Source organism: Acomys minous (assembly GCF_964271855.1).
Source record: "Acomys minous genome assembly, chromosome: 7".
NCBI classification, from domain to species: domain Eukaryota; kingdom Metazoa; phylum Chordata; class Mammalia; order Rodentia; family Muridae; genus Acomys; species Acomys minous.
The window spans coordinates 80,498,239-80,513,597 of NC_140488.1; the positions used below are offsets into that span (position 1 = coordinate 80,498,239).

Below are 15,359 nucleotides of genomic sequence, written 5' to 3' on the forward strand. Positions count from 1 at the left end.
CTGGCTGCCAGCGTGAGGTAGAGCCTTGCCCCTGTCTGGAAAACAGTTTCTGAATATTGACATGACAAAAGGCTTCCCTGGAAGATTTCACCTCACTGATGCTAGTCTCTTCTTGATCACTGCTGATCCCTCAGGCTCAGTTTTCCATAACAATGGACGTTCGCCCCAATTATATATTTACTCAATTTACATCCTGATGCATGTTTCCCTCCCTTGTCTCCTCTCAGTTCCACCCAACACCTCACCCATTCATCCTCCTTTTCTCCTCAGAGAAGGGAGCCCCCCCCCATGGGTACCAACACAGGGTGGCACATGGAGTCCCAGCAAGACTAACTGCATGCTCCCCCATGGTGTCCTTCGGTGTTAGGCTGGTGGCCTGTTTTCCACTTCCAGCAACAGGTCAATCTAGGCACTGCTTGCTTTAAGTAGAGAACAGATGTACCTCGAGGTCAAAGGTCCTGTTTCTCCCAGGAACAACTAGAGTGCTTTAGGGAGAGGCCCATGATGCAGGCAAGGCTCGGGACCTCACCTGGGATGTGGAAATGATTTAGGTCTTTTATAATGAGATTGCTGGTACCAGAGGACAGTGGAGACTCGGGAACTCCACAAACCTGTGAAGACACCAAAGTGCTGGACCCCTTTGTGCTGTGCTAAGCACGGCAGAGGAAGCAGGCAGAAGCCTGAAACCAGCCAGGAGGGAGATCCTGTGAGACTGGGCCCTGCAGGAGCTTCACTGGCATTCAGCGCTGAGTTGGCCACAGCATTAACTGAGCAGGCATCAGGAGCTGTTAAGGTAGTTCCTCCATCCCTGCCAGGACTGCCTTTACTGGCTATCAGGCTTCAGGCATCCAGCCAGGACTCTTCCCCAGAATAAATGGAGTCTCTGAAGGTCACAGTGAAGGAATAGCTTGAGCAGAAGAGAGCAAGCCGTCCAACATTTCGTTACAAACCTTAGGCAGTGGAGAAAGGCCTGTAGAGAAATGTGTCCGTCTAGCTGAGGCTAGGGGTGCCAAGAGACTTACAGGCAGTGGAACAGTACCTCATTTGCATTAAGTAGCATGGGGTCCTATCACAAGAAGGAAGACACAGGACTTAATTATCCTATGGTTGGGGAAAGACCTTCTAGGTATGACTAAAGGTCATTTTATGAAGGCTAGGAACTCCTTAGTATAGGGTTGGGTACTTAGAGAAACCCCAGGTGCTTGTTGTCTAGGTTCTATCTAGAAAGGGTGGGGTGTGTAAATTTCCCTGAGGGCTAGGTAACACTTTGTAACTTACAAGACCCGGGGTTCCCCCAGAGAAACCCACTGAGAAAGAGAGTGGCATCTGTTGTACTAGACCAAGTTCAGTTGTCTATCCGGATACTCGACTTTGACCTTTGCAGCAGAGCCCCACATCCCACTGAGGACAGACAGGGCAGCCTAGCTAGGGGGAAAGGGATCCAAAGGTAGGTAGCAAAGGCAGAGACAGCCCCAGCTCCAATTGTTAGGGGACCCACATGATGAGCAAGCTGAGCATCTACTACATGTGGGTAGAGTGCCTAGGTCCACAGACTTCTTAGCTGAAAATTGTAAGAGCCCAGAGAGACTCTTTAGGGCACATTCCAACTTCCCTCAAGAATTTCCTGAGCCAAGCCGTCCTTGTCTGCATCGATCTCAGTGTTCTTATCTTCCAAGGTCCTTCACAACAGCCCCCTGACCTCTTAACACCTAATGGCTTCCCTAGCCCAAAGCTTCCAGATCCTCCATAATCTTTACAGATGTACAGAAATGGCAGGGTCAGGAAGGTCACAGCTACTCTATATGACCTTGGGATCAATTTCTGTCTTAGGTGGGGTTTACTAGAGCTGCGATAAAGGAATAGGACTAAAGGCAACTTGTGGAGCAAAGGGTTTATCTGGCTTTATCCCACTGGACCGTCAATGGGAGTCAGGGCCGGAACACAAGCAGGCAAGAAACTCTGCCACAGGTTTGGAGGCACAGGCCATGGAGGGGCACTATTCACGGGCTTATGCCGTCATCTCTGTTCTGCCTGCTTCCTTTTAGAACCCAGGACCACCAGCCCGGGCTTGGTACCACCCACAATGGTCTAAGTTCCCCCTCATCAAGCACTAACTAAGAAAATGTCCTCTGGGCTTGCTTCCAGCAGGATCTTACAGAGCCATTTCCTCTGTTGAGGTTTTCCCCGGCGAGATGATTCAATCTTGTGTCAAGTTCACACAAACCTACACAGCACAGAGGTGTTCAACTGTTGGAGGTGGTGTGTAGCTGAAGGGCAAGGCTTGAGGTCTCATCAGACCCATGCCTTTCACAGTGTGCTCTCTGCTTCCTGCTTATGGGTTGAGACCACAGCTCTCAGCTGGTCTTGCTGTTGCCCTTTTGCCCCACTATCAGGAAATGCAAGTGTAGGCGATACTTCTTAAATGTCTTTAGTGGATTTCTTATACCTCTACCTCCCTTCCAATCCCCCAAACCTTGGCAACAAAATAAGGTTAGAGGGCAAAGTGGGTGTAGTTTTCCTCAGCTACTTCCAGCTTGTTAGGGTGATCACGTTCTTTGGGGCAATACCAATCTCAGTCGTCAGGATATCCAGCAATCCATCAAAGCAGAAACAGCAAACAGAAAATGTAGCAGCAGCAGGACAAACCAGCAGCCTTCCTACCCCTCCTCCTCCTCCTCTCTCCTGGAAGAGTTCCTCAAATTTACCTCTACCCTACCCTTACTCTTTCTCTCTCTGGGCTCTGGTATTTATACCTCGTCAGAGTCCTCAGAACTAGACTGACTGCAGCTGGAGAAGACCAAACCCCTTCCAAAGCAGCATGAGGCAGTTATCAGCTGTGGACCAACTAAAGGCAGCCCCATATCCCACAATTGGGGTTAAAAGGGACACATTTTGACAAAGCATAACTGAGGGTTTAAAGAAACCAAAATTTCCACCACATCCAACCCTCTGGAACATTCAGCTGAAATAAACTCTGTCTTCTGTAAGTTTCCTTCGTGGCAGTACTTTAACGCAGCAATAGGAAGTAACAGATACCCACCCCTTAGGGGCACAAAGGAACTCTATATTTAGATTTTAAAAATGCTCTTTTTAGGGATGAGATAAGATGGGTTGGGGGAAGACCAAACTTCTGTGGATTGAGGGCCAGAACAGGAAGTGTTTAGGCAAAATTGAAGTCCAAGAAATAAATGATGAAAAGGAAGAGCTGCCCCAAGTCAGAGAGGAACCAATTCCTCTGGCTGATGCAAAGGCTCACCCACCCATTAGATGTACCTTTCCCTGACCCTACTCAGATGACACGGGATGATGCAAAAGACCCTTGAAGCCTCACTTTAATTCTGACCTTCTGTCTCTTCTGGCATCGGTTTCTCCCTTCTTTTCCTCTTTACACAGTTCCACCAGAGAACATGGAGAGATATCACTTTTCTAAGAAGGGAGGAAAACAGAGGATCAAACCACATGATCCCAGACAGCTGCTTTTCTACCTGCCACACAAAGCTATTAAGGCTGTAAAATTGGCTTAATTCCTAATACTTGGTCTTACGTTCCAGCCAACACACAGGGCACAGCTCTGCCTGGTCGTGGTGTGCAACGAGGTTGGCAGGGACAACCTGATGCCAAGATACAGTTCTCCTTCATGTTCTCTCTTTGCTCCCAGAGCAACAGCCCCAGCTGTAGGCAGTGAGCACACCTCCCCATTCCTGTCTGTTCCTTCATTCCCTTCCCAGTAACAAGCTGTGCCTAGGAGATGAAGTGAGGTCAAAAGAAGAGCTGCATGACATCCCTTGGCACCCACAGTTACAATCTGTGTGGGAAGGCATATGGACACATCTTTCTTGAGCTGAGACCACAAAATTACTTCTTGTGTTTTGGATTTCTTATTTTGGTCTAAATGACTTTGGCTACCCAGGTACCATCTACTCCTATATCCATGCTAACATAATTCAAGGGTCATGTGGAAGGAAAGGGTGTGACGACGGTGCACTTTATTCTTTCAGATGTGTGAATCCCACAGCGACTTGGGTCACCGTCCTGGGGGAGTAGGCTTGTTTCATCGTTGAGCTAAGCTCATCACAATCAAAAGGTAACCACATAGTCTTTCACCAACATGGTAAGGGAAATCAGCAAGATGATGGAGCTCCCTGGCTTGGCTGGATTGTGGTTGGAGATGTCACATGGAGGGAGACAGTCACATGCAATGGCACCAGAATGGTTAGTGACATCATGAAGATAGCAGAGGTCACGTGACTTCGGTGCAGTCTCAGTTCAAGCAATGGATCGGCAGGAACCAAAAGAGTGCTGCCTATAAAACTTCCCCCGGTGCTGACGATCCTGCAGGGGCTTACCACCCCCTCTTCCTGTCCTACTAAGGAAGGTACACAAGACCTCCATGGTGGCTGCTTGTGTCGTCACTTGCTTTTAGTTTTACATCTTTCTTTTAGTATTGGTTCGCTGTTTCACAGGATATGGTTACAGGTTTCTAGAGAGTTTTTCTAGCCATCTGTCAAATGCTGCTGACACTTTGGAACCGCTTAACTTGGAGAGCTCCTGTGAATTTGTAGTAACACACGGAAAACGAGGGAAGGCCCATCCCAAACAGGACCCAAAGGGCAGAGTCCCAGGTACTAGACAAGCTGGAGGCCAAGTGACATCATCCTACTTGGGGTAGAGGCTGGGTGCAGGCTATGCTGGCTCTTAACACCTGCTCTTTCTCCCTGGCATCTCCAAGTCTGTTTTTCTCTAAAGGAGAAAGAGTATTCTTTTTCTTCTTGGACTCTTTTGATTGTGTTGCATGCTTACTTTTCCTCTCTTTCTTTCTTTCTTTTCTGCCCCACTAAGCCCTGGATACTCCTGATGTCCTTTTTACTTTCCGGATACAGATCCAAGCTGAGGAAACCAAGAGGCTGAGGCCACCGCCTTCCAGTTCTCTCAGGTTGAATCTTTTGCGTTCTATATCCTGTGGATGACATGAACTTAATCCCAGGCTTTATCACTGAAAGGAGCCTTTCCTTTAAGCGCTGGTTCCTGCTCCGGCCTGGTACGGTGCCACTCTGGCAGTGACGAGCCCTAAGTGTGAAAGTGCAACCAAAGGTAGCTCTTTAGGCCCACTCCTGGGTTTCGGCTTCTTCTAGATAGCCAATGACCAGATCTCCGTCGTTTGGATCAAATAGACACAGAGCCAGGTTTTGTGGAGCTACGTGCCTCTAAACTACATTTTCTGAAGGAGCGGCTCACATCTGTGCGGTAATGAGAATTTAGAAGTTGCCCCTGCGGCACGGTCCTGGATAGACCCACAGCCAGAGTGTCCCACACCTGGTTACCGCTGCCCTGGATCATGAAGGCAGCACGAAGGTGCCATTGCCGTTCTTTGTCCCACTCTCTACTAATCCACCTGACTCTCGCGGAGGACACGTCGGTAATTCCTCGGTCTGGTAGCTCCTGGCGATTCAAGTGTCCATTTCTCCCCAGCCCCGTGGAGGGTACTGTTAAGCAGAAGAGATACTTCTCTGTTTCTTTCTAGGAACCAGTTGCGTTTATTGACAACCTGGCAACTTCTAGACTGCAGGAACCAACCAAGACCACAGACTGTATCCACTTCTAAGGGGGAAAAATGTTCCAGCCAATGACCTGTCTCTGGTAATCTAACCTCCAGTTGTCCTTGGATGTTTCTGTGGACACGGGATTTCCCAGTACTCCTCTTTCCTTCATAATGACACACCCCAAATAGTACAGTCTCACTAAACTCCTCATCTTCTCATGAACGAGGAATAATTTCCAAAGATGAACGCCTCTGCTCTGTTCTGCCTTTAGACAGCTCCTCTGTGATTCGTCTCTCTAGAACCAGAAAACAGAGCAGTGACTGAGGGTCTCAGCCTTACCTGGGAAATTTCCCCACTGTGTGCCAGTGGGGTCAGGATGGTAAGGCTCGCACAGGTGTTTGCTCACTGGGGAAGTTCGCAGGAGCTGAGCTCCAGCCTTTCAAGCCTATGAACAGTTTCCCCCATCTTCCTGTCTGGAGAATATATTTTAGCTTATCAGAATGGGACATGCCACTTTAGGAAACTAGGTCTTCATTAATGAGACCTGGGGAAACTCACAGCTCTCTAATCAAAGCATTTCTGACTCTATGCCCAGCCACTAGGCAGCTGCCTGTTGTTTTAAATAACGGCCTCACCCCCTCCACCTACATGGTCCTAGGGCCCCTGTCAAAGGTCAGGAATCCTCATTTGGTCTGGGACCCCACTTGGTCATTTCAGTCACCTGTTCTGTGTGAAGCGGTCTGTGTGCTCTTGGTCAGATCAGAGGCAAATGTTTGGCATACCAGCCGGCCAGCCTGTCAGTAGAAAAGCACTGACCTGCAGCTGCCTTGAGTGTATCTGGAACTATACATGTTCAAATCATGTGTCTCCGCCACGCAGCTACAAGGTCTCCATTCCAAAATAAGTCTACTAAAAGACCATCTTTCCTCAGCTTCTCAAATTTTCTAAGGCAGGACAGACCAGGATGGGCACCTCGATTCTCAGCCCTCCCCCTCTGCTGGGAATGCTGGCCTTGCTCTGCACTGCAGGTGGCAATACAGAAGCCCTTTCCCAACATCTCACAACATAAGGAGACCTTGAATAAGGAGGATGTGCTAGGAAAGGAATAAAAAGCAAGTGTGACCCTGGAGGGGGAGACCTGGTGGCACTCAGAGGAAGGACAGCAGGGTACCAAGAAGAGACTTGATACCCTATGAGCATATACAGGGGGAGGTGATCCCCCTCAGGAACAGTCATAGGGGAGGGGAATAAGGGGAAAATGGGAGGGAGGGAAGAATGGGAGGATACAAGGGATGGGATAACCATTGAGATGTAACAAGAATAAATTAATAAATTTATTAAAGGGAAAATTATTAAATTTTAATAATTTAATATTATTATTAATAAAGGGAAAAAAACAAGTGTGAACTGAATGGCAGGGACCTTTTGGTAGTGAGCTGATCTGTGCAGTCTGGGCATTGGGCATGTCCAGGGTTCTCCGCATTAGCTGCTCACTGCCCTTTCACTCACAGCAAGGGGAGCTCACTCCAGAGTTTCACTTAAAGAGCACATTCCGGATAAAGTCACAGTTCACGGTTGAGTCAAGCAGGCGCCTAGTCACGTGGAAAGCAGGGTGGTAAATATGAGCTGTTCCCGAGTGAAGCAAAGTGATGTTCACAGAAGGTGAACAAATATTTTGAAAAAAATATGGCTCAGAATATAAAAAAAAATACTGCTTAGGATAAACAAATAGGCATAACAGAAGCTATCAGGAGTCTGATGTATTACACATTTTATAATTTTTAAGCTGTTTTGATTTATTCACATTACGTTCTGATTGTTACCCTCTTCATCCTGTCCTCCCATCCTCAACCTTCCTCCTTCTTCCACCCTATTCCCCTCCCCTAGACCTCTGGCCAGGGTCCCCTCCTCCCCAACCATCCGACCACAGCCTCTCACTCAGGTCTCATTAGGATACAATCTCCCCTTCCTCTGTGGGCCTGCAAGGCCTCCTGGCCGCAGGAAATGATTAAATTGAGGGCACCAGGGTTCATGTCAGAGGCAGTCCCCACCTCCCTCCCACCCCCACCCTTCCCCGCAGCCACGGAGAATGAGCTGTCCATCACCTCCATCTGAACAGTGGGTATAGGTTGTCCGCATTCATTGTCCTTGGTTGGTGCTTCAGTGTGTGCAGTCTCCCCTGGGTCCAGGTGTGTTGGATTTGATGGTCTCCTTGAGTAAAGGAGATTTCAATAAGAACACAGAGAAAAGTCGATACTTTAACTCTCTATTGCCGAGGCTGGTGGAGAATCTTGTCCAAGCGGAAACACAACTCTCACCTCAAAGGTGACAAGAGCTAGTTCTCCTGCGTCTGAATATGAGTGATCGTGACCTTTTAACACAAATTCAGGTTACTTCAAACTCCATGTCACGACGTGGCCAGGGGCACATAAATTTTTTCTAATACCAGAGCAAAGAGAAGTCATGGGTCAAGGCATTTTTTCAAATACATTGTTGGAGACATCAAGTGGATTACAACAACAAAGTGGGGAAATCTCCACTACAGGCCCAAGATCCTATCTGGTGACACTCTTTGCCCTCAGCTTGGTGCAAGGAACCTGTGAGTCACAAGGATGTGAGGTCAGGCAAAGAGCTGGGTGGGGAATGGCTAAGAGCAGGGGGCTAAACATAGCCCGAGGTGAAGTCTGGTTGCACAGTGTATAGATGGATTTTGACGCAGCAACATGCCTGCCCTGGTAAGGGATCATATCTAAAGACTTTCTCCAGATCTGTGTGATCTGGGTGGAATGCAGGCATCCCCTTAGAATACACCTTTAGTCCCAGACACTGTAGGTAAGTTTAGTTTGTAGAAGGAAGCATCCATGTTTGAAAGTGATGTCTAATTAAGGAGACAGAAAAAAAATGAGAAACCAGAGAAGGATATGACAGAATGAGTCAGAGATAGGATATGCTCTACTCACACAAGAGCAGCACAGGTAAGAGAGGCTTACGAGGGAGAGACAGAGACAAGGAGAACGGGGCGGGGGGGGGGTGATATAGAGCAAGGAGCATGGCAGTTCTCCTGGGACAGTTTTACAGAGACAGACTAGACCCAGGTGAGGACAGAACAAGCCAGAGACTGAGAAGGAGCCAGAAGATTAGGACGTACTGCCAAAGATAGTATGAGGCCAAGCACAACAGTTCAGGCAGAGAGAGACCTAAGCCCTAAGTTGCCCGGGTGTCCCACAGGCCTCCTTGGCATAACAGCTAATGTGGGTTGTGGCCTCAGCCCAACTCACCAGTAGACACAGGACGGGAGAGAAGGCACAGGAAGGGAGCCTACCATACAGGTCCTCTGAAAGACCTCCACCCAGCAGGAGCACCAGGCTGACACTGAGACACACAGTCAAACTCTGGGGTAGAGCACAGGAAGTCTTATGGAATAGTTGGGGATTGGGGCATGGGAGGACATCAGGAGCTCCACAAGGAGACCAATGGAGCCAACAAATCCACGTAGAGGAGGCAGGTGCTGCAGAGACCGATGCATCAACCAAGGACCAAGCATGGTGAGGACCTGGACCTCCTGCTCAGATGCAGTAGAGGAGCAGCCCAGTCTCCTTGTGGATCCCATAATATGGGGAGTAGGGACTACTTCTGACATGGACTCTGGCCTCCACATGTTGATCACTGCCCCCTGTGGTGGAGAGGCCAGGCCTCAGAGGAAGAGGATACAAACAGTCCAGAGGAGGCTTGATAGGCTGCGGTCAGATGTTAGGGGAGGAGGACTCCCCTCTCTGAGGATTAGGAGAGGGTGGGATCACAATGCAATGAGGGAGGGGGCTACAATCGGGATGTAAATTGAACAAACCAAAAAAATTTTAAAACCTTTAGTTATGAATTTAGTTGGAGATCAAGTTAAAATTTACACACAACCTGGGGAAAAAGTTATGTCTAATGAAGGGGCAGAGAACATGGTAACTAATCAGAGAACAATTGGACAGAATGAGTTAGAGATAGGATATGTCCAGCTCATGAGAGAACACCACAGGAACGAGAGGCAGAGAGAATATGTGTGTGGGGGGTGATACAGAGCAAAGAGCACGGCAGTTCTCCTGGGACGGTATTACAGAGACAGACTAGACGCAGGTTAATACAGTACAGGCCAGATAGTGAGAAGGAGCCAGAGGATTAGAACAAAGTCAGGATGAGGCCAAGCAGAACAATCCAGGCCTAAGCCAAGAGAAGCCCATTTGAATCAGTCAGCTTGGAGAGGAGTTTGAGCCAGAACAGCTGAGCTGATCCACAGAGAGTTCAGAAAGAACTACAAAGGGTGAGTTGATTCCACAGCAAACCTCTTAAACTACAATTACCTCTGGTGAAAAAAAAATTACTTTTACAGCTGTGGACCTGAAACATCTCAACCTTGGACTAGAATTGTGGATATTCTAATCAGTCAATAGGCTTGCAGAAAGTTTGGAGTAAGCTGCTGTTCTTTCCAGGAATGTTTGTTCTCAGGAGCGAACCCAGAGAAACACTACACTCTTGTCTCTCTGCCGAAGAGAGATCATAATGTTCGGAACTACTAGGTTCACAGATTTCCAAGTATGCCGCCATGCAGTGACTAAGTGAGTGGCTGAACCGAGGGTAACATGAACAGGACTGTTGTTCCTAGGGATATGTAGGCAAACTCCCAGTGTTTCCTCCACTGCTGCTCCTGGTTGCTGTCGATGCAGTGTAACAAGAAGAAGTCAGAGATGTCCTGAAATGAAGATTGAACTTCCCCCAAGGCACCTGAGGACCCTAAGCAGCAGGAAGCAGCTAAGGAAAACTATGTCCCCCTCCCCACTAAACTTTCTCTCCTACCTGGTGTTGGGGTATTAGAAGGCATTGGGGAAAAGTAGGGAGACAGGGATTTTTAAGAAACCCAAAATAAAAATAGCTTTTGTTTGTTTTGCTTTGATTTTATTATTTTAATTAATTCTTGTTTACATATACATTTATATTGCTACTTAAACACACAAACACAAGAAAATATATACAGATAGAAGAAACACAAAACAATCAGGGATTATATAAGTGTTACATTCATAGTGTTTTGGCTATTGGTGTTTCACAACCTTGAAGAAAACATCTTTCCTATCTTGGTGCATCTAAAATTCTGAATGTAAATCAACCCCCATCACATCTTATCATTATCACCTTGAAGCATCTGTCTAGACCTAACAGCATCTTAACCCCTAAACAACTAAGCTTAATTGTGAAACTAAACTATCTGGTCTTCAACCCCATCAGAGACTTGAGAAGGTATAAAATTAATTACCTGAGTAAACAGCAAGTGCAGGTTAGTAGCTTCCGAAGTGAAAAAATGACAGTTTGCGACCTGAGCACTCACCCAACACTCTCTGTAACATTGACGCATCATCTTCAGCCTTCTGGCCCAGTATATCTGACAGACACATTTGTGAGGCAGGAACTATTGAGGACATGCTGTTGCAGGCTGTTTGGGATAAGTAAGTTATACAAGTTAATTGTTAGTTGATCCAAAATCATGGTCATGTCAATTACTAGTCTATTTATCTCAAAGGAATACCCATCCTAGGTTTGACAGATAGATAAGATTTCATAGAAAAGATAAGGCAAAATAGAAAAGGTCTTCAAAAACCTCAAAGACACGCAGAATATGACATTTTAAAAATGTTTTTACTATTTTAAAGATTCACTGACAATGAGACAGGTAAACTCCTGGCAACACCCAGCCTACCACAAAGAGGATGATGAGCATCAAAGAACCTCCTTATGGAGATGGATTCAGATGTGGCAAACAAGCCACTGGGCAAAATGTCCTCGGTTATGCCACAGACAGAATGCTGCCTAAAAATGGGCGGGCTTGGATGCAGGCAGAGTCCATGTCCAAAAATAGCTTTTAAAAGAATGCCAACCGTTTCAAAGTGATCAAAGACCTTAATGTTGGACCCAAAACCCTGAAACGGCTAGGGGAAACTTTTCTAGGTTTAGGCATAGGCAAGAGCTTCCTGAAAAGGACTCCAACATTTCAGGAAACGAAAACAGTGTGGCCAGTGGGACTGCGTGGAATTATACAGCTCCCGCATAAGGACATGCCTCGCTTAACGGAGTGGAAGGTACAGCCTACAAGAAGGAAAAACATCTTTGCTAGCTGCGAGTCTGAGAGTTTCGTGTTTAGACGTAATAGAGAGCTGAAAGAATTAAACATCCCAACATTTGTGCAATCAATAAATGGCCAAGTGAGAAGAATGAACAGTTCTCTAAAAGTTAAGTACAAGTGACCAAAAAGAACTTGAAAAATTATAGAGCAGCCATCAGGGATACATAGCACAAAACCAGGTCGTGATTCCAACTCACTCTGGTCAGAACAGAATATGCATTAAGAAAGCAGCAGGAATGCCGGCAAGGATCCTGGGGGAAAGAACACTTAGGTGCTGCTAGTGGGACTTTAAATTAGTCCAGACTTTCCGGACATTAGTTTTGAATTTCCACTAAGAAAAGGACTATCACAACACTCCTGGGAACGTACCCAAAAGAACATTTACCTGTGTGCCACAGACAGATGAGTGTATCCTTATTTACAGCAGTACTAATTGCAGGAGTCAAGTCACAGGCTCAGCCTAGTTGTACATCTAAGGAGGAATGTATGATGAAAATGTGGTATCATTATACAACGGAAATATGTTCAGCCATGCAGAAATAAATACTGTGATTTCCAGGAAAAAGATATATCTGCCAGTTTTTAAGCAAAATAAACCAGATTCAGAAAAACAAGAATCAAGAATCACTTAGTTTTGCTCTCTTGAAACCTCACATTCTCTGTCTCTGTCTCTATCTCTGTCTGTCTGTCTGTCCGTCCGTCTCTCTCTCTCTCTCTCTCTCTCTCTCTCTCTCTCTCTCTCTCTCTCTTTCTGTCTATTTCTCTCCCCCTCTTTGACGTGAAAGTGTGTTGGAGTCTATTTGGCAATGGGAAAGGGGCGAAAGAAAAGAAATGGAGTCCTGAGCGAGGTAACAAGACTAAGCGATTGAAAGAACTAGTCATGCTTAAGGAAACCCACCGTCCCGTGTAATGACTATAAGACAAATACCTTTAAATGACTCCAACGTTACTTTTGCCTTTCCATTATTAGGCTGCATAGACCACCGAATTCATTAACTCGCCATTGACTTTCATCAACATTTTACGTTGATGAGGTCTATAAATCCAGTTATCTTACCTAGTGTTTGTGGTGCTCGTCCTGTCTATCTCATTTGATAGGCGATGAAGATGGATGTACTCTCTCAGGTTTCTTAGGTGTATTTTCAAATAAACCAGCACTAAGGCGAAGCAGAAGCGGACAGACAATTTTATCCAAAGTGTGCTCGGACAGATTGGATAGCTTGGCTTCAGCCCCAGCTTCTACTAGTTTTCTGTTATTCAATACATTTGCCTGAAGTTTCTTTCCCTTACGAATCATTTATTGCCCTAATATTTTTCCAGAATTTCATTTGTCCCACATTTACATCATTTCCACTTCATCCCCCACCCCCTCACACAAACACCCACTACCTTCCAATCCCCTTCTTCACAAGGTTAATACCTCCTCTTTAATTACACACAGAGAGATAATGGGGAGACAGAGAGACAGAGATAGCGACAGAGGCCCAGAGGCCCAGAGGCATAGAGGCCCAGAAAGAATCATCCTGCCAATTTCCTTTACTGTCCTGCACAGTATCTGTCTTTGTTTAGGGAGGAATTATTGGGATGGGATAAGCTATCAGGGAATTGTTGCTGGGAATACGGATTCCCCCTCTAGCTGCTATGAATTACCTTAGCTATTCTTCTAGGGTGGCCTTATGAGATTTCTCTCAGCCGTGGCGGGTGTTAACTGGTATTACTAATGTACACGTCATGTTGAGGCAACCGTGTTGTATTGTTAACATCACATGGCTGCCACTCTTGTCAAATAGACAAGTCACAGTCTCCTAGATGTCATCCTGGACATGTGGCCCTTCCTGGATGTCTGGCCCTTCCAATCATTCCCCCACATACGTGTGTGTGTGTGTGTGTGTGTGTGTGTGTGTGTGTGTGTGTGTGTGTGAAAATATACATATATATACACATATATCTCTAGGGTGGGACAAAACTTTCCCCAAGGAAGCCCTACACACACACTTATATTGGCCCCCTACAGAGAGCCCATGAAAGGCTAAATTACAGCTTTCCCCTAAAGTCTAGTGTAGGGCACCAGTGAGTTTTACAGAGGCTGCTTACAGGAATACGGGTGAGGGTTCACTTAGGGAGGCAGGAATGACTCAAAGACAGCTGCATCACCAGGGCCCACCCCAGGTTGGGTGACAGCTCACAAACCTGGGAGCCTGGATCACAATGCACAGCCTGCAGGCAGCTCATCAGTTTTGAGAATGTCCAAATGACTAAATTGGTCTCAGTCTCTTCCAGGCAATTCAGCTGCTCACTGCTTCTTCCAGGCATCTGGTCTGGCCTCAGAGTGCCCTTTGCAGCTTAGCTTGACTGAGAGCAACTCTCAGCTTTTATTCCTAATACTGGCAGGGAGGAGCTCCGTGAATCCGGTCCATTCTTCATGTTAATTTAGAGATAACCTAAGCCCACTGTCCTCTTCCATGAGCCCCATAAAGCCTTTCCCAAGATGTTTCCTTGGCTTGAGGTGTAGGTATTGTAGATGTATCCATCTGGGATAGGCACTACAGGATCAGCTGTTATCTGCAGTTTGAACACCTGTGCATTTCTGTCATCTTACTCTTGCAGGAAGAAGATTCACTGATGAGGAATGAGAGCTACGTTGACCTGCGGACATAAAGACGGGCATTTAGAATGCACTGGGGAATTATACCAACTTAGCAAGGGTCGATGACCTCACCAGCACAGGAAGTTGGCTGGGTGTCTAGTACCAGACAGGAACTCCCTCTGATTAAGTGGACTTGAAGGCCAATTCGGTGGCTCCTGATTTCCCTCAGATAAAATGGCCACTCTTTCACCCTTGGGTATATAGTTCCATACTGGTCACAAGTACGACACACATGCTTTCCTACAGGCTAGGAGATTTAATTACTTTCCCCCTTAGCATACTGCATATTTCTTTCATAGTCTTCATAGGGGAGGATTCCAGTTCAGTTCCAGTTCAATTCCTCCACATCCTGTGTTTGAGGTGTGTGCTGTCTTCAGCAATGCAAACTTATCTTTGAGTTATAAGTATCATGGTGGTTTGAATAGAAGTGGCCCACACAGACTTGTGTTTTTCAATGTTTGGCTCATAGGGAGTGACAATGTTGGGAGGTGTGGCCTGTTGGAGGAGGTGTGGCCTTTTGGAGGGGGTGTGCCATGTTGGAGGTAGGCTGTGAACTCTCATATGCTCAAGCTAGTCCTGGTGTGGCATTCTTCTTCTGCTGCCTTTGGATCAAGATGTAGAACTCTCAGCCCCTTCTCCAACACCATGTCTGCCTCCGGACCACATACTTCATCATGTGAGGATAATGGACTAAAGCTCTGAAACTGTAACACAACCCCAACTAAATTTTTTTTTTCTTTCTAGGAGTTGCCATGGTCAAGGTGTCTCTTCCTAGCAATAGAAATCCTCACTCAGGGAGACGTTGGTACCAGAGACTGGGGTATTGCCGTGAGAGTCCTAACCATATATTTCATTGGGGAGACTGTTGAACTTGAAGCTTTGGATAAGATATGCAGCTACATGTGTTAGGCAGAACTTAATGGGCCATAGTCATAAGAGCATGAAAGACAGTGGCGCTGAGGGTGATTTGAGTGGTGGGATCCTGGCTCAACATATTTCAGAGAAAATT

General features: G+C 46.5%; 1 long non-coding RNA gene across 1 annotated transcript; it reads right to left on the minus strand.

Moving 5' to 3' along the window:
• Positions 1-10,909: 10,909 nt before the first annotated feature.
• LOC311601719 lies at positions 10,910-12,855 on the minus strand. The gene is made up of 3 exons (XR_014780638.1): positions 12,761-12,855; positions 12,089-12,175; positions 10,910-11,016 (listed from the first exon to the last, which is right to left on the minus strand). It is a non-coding gene; the product is annotated as an uncharacterized lncRNA (long non-coding RNA).
• Positions 12,856-15,359: the final 2,504 nt, after the last annotated feature.